General features: G+C 41.8%; 1 protein-coding gene and 1 long non-coding RNA gene across 3 annotated transcripts in view; one reads left to right on the top strand and one right to left on the bottom strand.

Annotated features, from left to right (window-relative positions):
- Nucleotides 1–3,276: 3,276 nt before the first annotated feature.
- On the bottom strand, nucleotides 3,277–4,964 carry LOC138978268 (uncharacterized). 2 transcript variants are annotated; one of them, XR_011459625.1, is made up of 3 exons: nucleotides 4,398–4,964; nucleotides 3,812–3,925; nucleotides 3,277–3,400 (listed from the first exon to the last, which is right to left on the bottom strand). It is a non-coding gene; the product is annotated as an uncharacterized lncRNA (long non-coding RNA). The 2 variants fall into 2 exon arrangements; XR_011459626.1 differs by having other exon boundaries at nucleotides 3,825–3,925.
- A 218-nt stretch (nucleotides 4,965–5,182) lies between these two features.
- The window catches only part of LOC138978267 (uncharacterized), a 23,930-nt gene continuing 22,852 nt past the window's right edge, over nucleotides 5,183–6,260 (top strand). The window contains exon 1 of the mRNA XM_070350934.1: nucleotides 5,183–5,327. The gene's annotated coding sequence lies outside the window, so the exon portion shown is untranslated. The remainder of the gene's footprint in view (nucleotides 5,328–6,260) is intronic.

The following is a 6,260-nucleotide window of genomic DNA, read 5'->3' as shown; positions in this document are numbered from 1 at the left end:
TTGAAAAATTCGGGCCCAGGCCGCTATCTCCCTCTCAGACTTGTTATACGACGCACTGCACAAACATAAATAGCGGACATCTTGTCTTAGATTATCTGTCTGCTATGTTTACAGTTTACAGTGTTAGTCGATTCAACTTATGCGGTAAACACTCTAGCAATATTCGAATACTTATTCCATTTACCTGTTAAGTGCTTTACTGTCGCATCTCCCCGGGCTTCCTTCCTCCCGGCCGATTACTGCGACAACCCCTCAATGTCCAAGGACAGTGGTAAAGTGTAACAATACCCTAGTTGCGATGTACAACGTCAACTATCCCCGGTCAGTGAGCTTCATTCACAGTGCGTGCAACACTACCCGCTATTACGAGCTAGTCGTGTGACAGAGAGTTTTCTTGCACACGAGACTGTAGATGTTTCACGACGGCTTTAGCCGGAGTGAAACAGCAGCAGTCGAGTGTGCAAGAAAACTCTCTGTCACACGACTAGCTCGTAATGGCGATTATGTCTCACAGCTTCAACAGAGGAGAGAACAAACACGTTTTGCGTACTCACGCTTGATAAACCTAAACACAGGAGCAGCCATTGTGGAGAGATCTACTTTTTGACGAAAGTGACCGAACAACTATAAATGACGTCTCGGTATATGTGAATGACGTCACAGTCATCGTCACAGTCTGTATCTTTTGAAGCATCGCAATCTTCATGACGTCTTTCTGTGTCTGCATCCGCGAAATGTTTGTTCTTTCCGGGATCTTTGTCATCTATGTCTGAACTCTGTCCTTATAGTGTCAGACTAACAGGCCTCCTGAGCGAGCCACTTTCCAAGGGCAGCTAAATTCGCGTATGGAAACAGTACTGTCGTCTGGGATGCCGTTTTCAGTATTCTGAGCGTTGAAGAATTTGTAAAGAGAAGAAACGATAACAGCAGGAGAAATAAAAGTCGTGTGTGCATTTTGAGGTTTTTGGGGGGACGATTTCGAGTTTGAATCCGTTCTTGCACATGCTCCAAAGGCTTTATTAAGCGTGTAACATACAATCTTGCACACGTTTGCTTTAGTAGTGGCAAAGAAGGAAAGCGTGTGACATACTTTGCTATGTCACGCTATATCTCTGGTTAGCGTTCTAAAAGCGTGGAGGATATCACTCTCAAACTCTGCCTGTTTCAGTGTTCTTCGTGATTTCCTTCACATTATTGGAACGTTTAATTTATGACCAAAAAAACAACGTTACGTTTACTGATCTTCGACTCAGCAGTCTTTTAAGTGGACAGACAGAAAAACACTTATAATTCAGAAAATATACTTATCTTTGTGTCATATGTATATCTATGAATGTATGTTTTAGGTGAGAGTTTTTAAGGATAGTCTTTATGATACTGTTATCCACAAACTGTATTTTAGTGTGCGTCTGTGTGTGTGTGTGTGTGTGTGTGTGTGTGTGTGTGTGTGTGTGTGTGTGTGTGTGTGTGTGTGTGCGTGTTTGCCGCATGCTGTTGCTATTGTACATCGCCGTGAGCTCTACAGAGAAGGGGCGATTAATAAGTGTTCATTATTATTATTATATTAACCGATTTCCTTAAATGTTTAGCAAATTTTGGAAGTAAACATTACATATCTGTAAGTATTTGAATTAAAGAAATGATAAAGCTAAGAATACAATTCAATAATGTTTGAATATGTTCTTGCGATTTATCCGAATTTCTTATAAACACATTCATTAATTTATTTGTAAGCTTCAAAACTTAAATACAGTCTCATAGTAAGGACCGGGTCAAAGATTGTTTGACAACAAATACACACACACACACACACACACCCACCGTGGCACACACACACACACACACACACACACACACACACACACACACACACACACGCGCGCACACACACACACACACACTCACACACACACACACACACACGAACACACACACACACACACACACACACACACGAACGCACGCTAACTCACACGCTGTGGTATTTACAGCATAGTGATGCTTTGAATCTGTGATATTATGTTGACAGTCGAGGTTGTCGTATATTTATTTGGGAGGTAATGTGTTTACGTTGTAACATACTTACCCAATAAACATGCCAGAACTGGGCCATTGCTGGCGTTTTGATGGCAATGCCAGTTGCCAGAACTACTGCCATCAAAGGCCCACTTATGGCCCAATGCTGGCATATTACCCGTATGCACATTGGCAAATTGATGGGCCATCACTGGCAAGCCAGCACTTTACCAGCAAAAACCCATCATTTATTTGCTGGCTTTTTGATGGCTTGCCATCATTTTGCCAGCAATTTGCCAGCAATTTTCCAGCAAAAACCCATCATTTATTTGATGGCTTGCCATCATTTTGCCAGCAAAAACCCATCATTTATTTGATGGCTTTTTGATGGCTTGCCATCATTTTGCCAGAATTTTGCCAGCAAAAACCCATCATTTATTTGATGGCTTATTGATGGCTTGCCATCAAAAACCCAGCATTTTGCCAGCATTTCGCCAGCATTTCGCCAGCATTTTGCAGGTTTTTAGTTCCATATAAAAAACACTTTTTTCCATATATTTTCCGTTAATGGCCCTTTACCTGCTGAAATTACCGGGCCAGTTGTGGCCCGGCAAAATGCCATATTTCTGTCTTTACCATTGCCAGCAAAATGCCAATAAGTTGCAGGAAATATACCAATACCACTGATTCGGATAGAATGACGGCTCTATTCATGTACTCGATCTGCACAGTCTTGTTAGCCCATAGATGGTTGTTAGAAGTCTATAAATATGCTTTGTTTTGTCATTTTTTACTGTGAATGTAATAACAATAACAAAACACAGCACATCAATGGACTTTTCAACCCATGCTGGCGGCAAGACGTGCGCAAATAAAGCAAAGGGCAATGCTGTCAAGCTGTACATTAGCAATATGCATATGCGTAATTATCAAATTCATCAGTAAAATGCAATTGAAATGCTAATCACATTTGTCGTGTAACTTATCTGGCAAGTAAAGGCAGTGGTTTTGACAGAATATCGTCATCAACGCAGTTATAGCGGGCACAACAACAATACAGTAATATATATTAAAAACAAAACAAATGTAAAGCTTCCAAACAGCAACGACTCATTACCGAAACATTACAGAAACGTACGCTTTGTTTTCAGTTGCTCACTGTTTTATTTTATTTGTACAGCGTTCTAAATTTCACACTCGAGACATGATGACCAAAGGCAGGAATGTTTCTTGTTCACTTCCCAGTAAACCTCCGTAGGATTGTCTTGATTCTGTCATTTCTCTGTTCGCATCCGCAACGTTGAGATAACGCTTCTTTTCTTTGTCCTGACGTCGTAGCCTACGGTAAGCCATTGAAACTCTCAAGTCCTCCTGCCGTTCACCTCTTGAAACATGAAAGCAAACGAGTTTTGTTGGTTTTAATTCATTATTCCATATCACACACACACACACACACACACACACACACACACACACACACACACACACACACACACACACACACACACACACACACACACACACACACACACAACCAAACAACCAAACAAACGCAAGCATACACGCAGGCATGCAAGCAAACAGCACACACACGCGCGCGCGCTCACACACACACACGCGCACACACACACGCGCGCACACACACACACACACACACACACACACACACACACACACACATACACACACAGAGGCATTCTCACAGAGAGGACGACTTCTTGTAATCTATTTTCTGAACTGACTAAAATGCCAAGCCGAAGTTAGGGGTCAACAGGAATATGTATTTTGATCTAACCTGCGAAGCTTACGTTGTCTCGGACAGCTCTCTTGCGTTTCTCTCAGGAACTGAGACCCAGGCGAGCTGCATCTTATCCAGTTGGGCAGTCAGACACTTGCACAAATCTTTGTCCTGGAGTGAATAGACACATGTATACTCAATGTCAACATTCACAAGATGCAATTTGTTTGGTTACAAGTAGGCTAAGCTTATGGTAATGCCTATGGTGCTTTTCTTTTGACAGAGACAAAACAAACTCAATCACACAAAGAAAGGAAAAAGGCACACACACACACACACACACACACACACACACACACACACACACACACACAACCGCGCGCGCGGGCGCACACACACACACAACCGCGCGCGCGGGCGCACACACACACACACACACACACACACGCGCGCGCGCGCGCGCGCGCAGATTCTTTCTTACAGAGAGGACGACTTCTTAAAGTCTATTATATTTTGCGATCTGACTCAAACGTCCAGCAGAAGAAAGTTGAAAAAAAGACCGACAACGGAGGAAAAGAACAAGAAGATACTAGATCTAACGCCGTTGCGACGACCTGCTCACACAACTGTTTGTGAAACTCACCACGCTTGCTTCTAGCCGGAGGAGATCGGACGCATACTGAAATCGAAGAAGGTGCTTTGGAAATTCCTTGAAGTTGAATGCAAAACAAATAACCGGACATCTGCAGAACCACCGCGGGCCGGATTTAGTTGACAATGCGTCATCATCACGAGTGACGTCAAGATATTTCGACATTTGTTTGTACATTACGTCACTCCAAGTGAGAAAGTCATACCGCTGTGCTGTCGCAGATCTTCTTGCCAGCAATAATCCAGCATTGGCCCACTGCTGGTGTGCCAGCAAAAACCCACCTATAATTGCCAGCAAATCGCCACCTATGGCCCAATGCTGGCAAACAAGCACTGGGCCATCAATGGCGTGCCAAGTGGGCCAATTAAGGCATTTTACTGGCCGACAATATTACTGGAATGCCAGAGATGGGCCAGTGATGGCAAGCCATAACTGGGCCTTTGGTGGCAAACCATAATTGGCCCAGTGTTGGTTTTTTTATGGCCAGCTTTACCAAACTTGCCAGCAAAAAGCCAGCAGTGGCCCAGTTCTGGCATGTTTATTGGGTACTTGTTTGCTTTCGCGTGTATTGTTGTGTCTGTTATCAGTAATGTAAGCCTATGTTTAAATATGGTTGACAGGCCGGTTAATCTCATTTTTATGAACAATAAAGTTTTTGCTTATTGTTACTGTCATTGTTAGTCTTATTGTTGTGACGTGAATATAGTTTATTAAGTATTATTGTTATTCAGAGCTTAATTATTTTTCTGCTCTCACTGACAAAAGAACATCGGGGGAGAGTTTGTAGCTACATGCGAGCGATCGCATAGAACTATCAAAATTTCTGCTGTCTTGGTTTCATTGTATTATTGTTTGGTTTTAAAAAGGACATTTTGCAATGCACCAAGTATATTCACCTCACAACCAAGCTTGAGTCCTGAGGTAAGTGTTGCTTTTTAAAAAAAATCGAAATATCAATAACTAACAATGGACCATATAATGTTTCCTGAAGCCAAAAATGTATAGATATGCTATATGTTTGATTTAAAACAACCAAAATCCGTGTTAGGCAAATAAGACCCTGCATGTGTACATGATAGCGAGACAGAGTCTCAGTCGACGGGATTTGGTCAGACAGAACCCAGTCTCGGTGAAACATTTGTAGTTCAGTTTTGATGTTTAGGCCGACAGATCGACTAAATGATATATCAATTTTCACAACTTAATTTTTTGTTCGTACACCAATTTATCTTATTTTTTGATAACATATTGCAAACTAGGAAGACAAATCTTCTTTAAAGATACACAAGTAATATTCACCATAAATTATACAAAAGCCCCCCCCCCCCCCCCCTGATTCACCCGTCGTGAAATAACCTTCGTGGTTGAAAACGACGTTAAACACCAAATAAAGAAAGAAAGAAAGAAAGTAAATTCACACATTTAATGAAAGTTTGAGTAAATTGACAAATTTACTAATTCATTCGGGAATTCACAAATTTCCTGTAAGTTCCAGAAAATGTGTAAATTTCCTGGTTTGAAGAAAAAGGAAATTTTTATTGAAAACATTTTCCAAAGAAAAGGAGTGCATTGCCCGAGGAAATAGGCACAAAAGCAGTACTTCTTTCGGGTATGTAATTTGATCCGATTTTAGCAGCCTCTTCATACACGAATATCCCTCAAACAGTCAAACGGTTTTAGTTTTTGGCTCACGAAGTGTAGCCTATGCGATCGTAACTTTGTCTGTCTGTGCGTTTGTGCGTGTGTGTGTGCGTGTGTGTGTGTGTTTGTGCGTGTGTATGTCTGTGGTAGAAACTTTAACATTTCCGAGTCTATGTGTGAGTGGTTATCCAAGACTATGGATAAAGCTCGCAT

This window comes from Littorina saxatilis, linkage group LG10, assembly GCF_037325665.1.
Source record: "Littorina saxatilis isolate snail1 linkage group LG10, US_GU_Lsax_2.0, whole genome shotgun sequence".
NCBI lineage: Eukaryota > Metazoa > Mollusca > Gastropoda > Littorinimorpha > Littorinidae > Littorina > Littorina saxatilis.
This window is presented reverse-complemented; position numbering and strand designations above follow the sequence as displayed.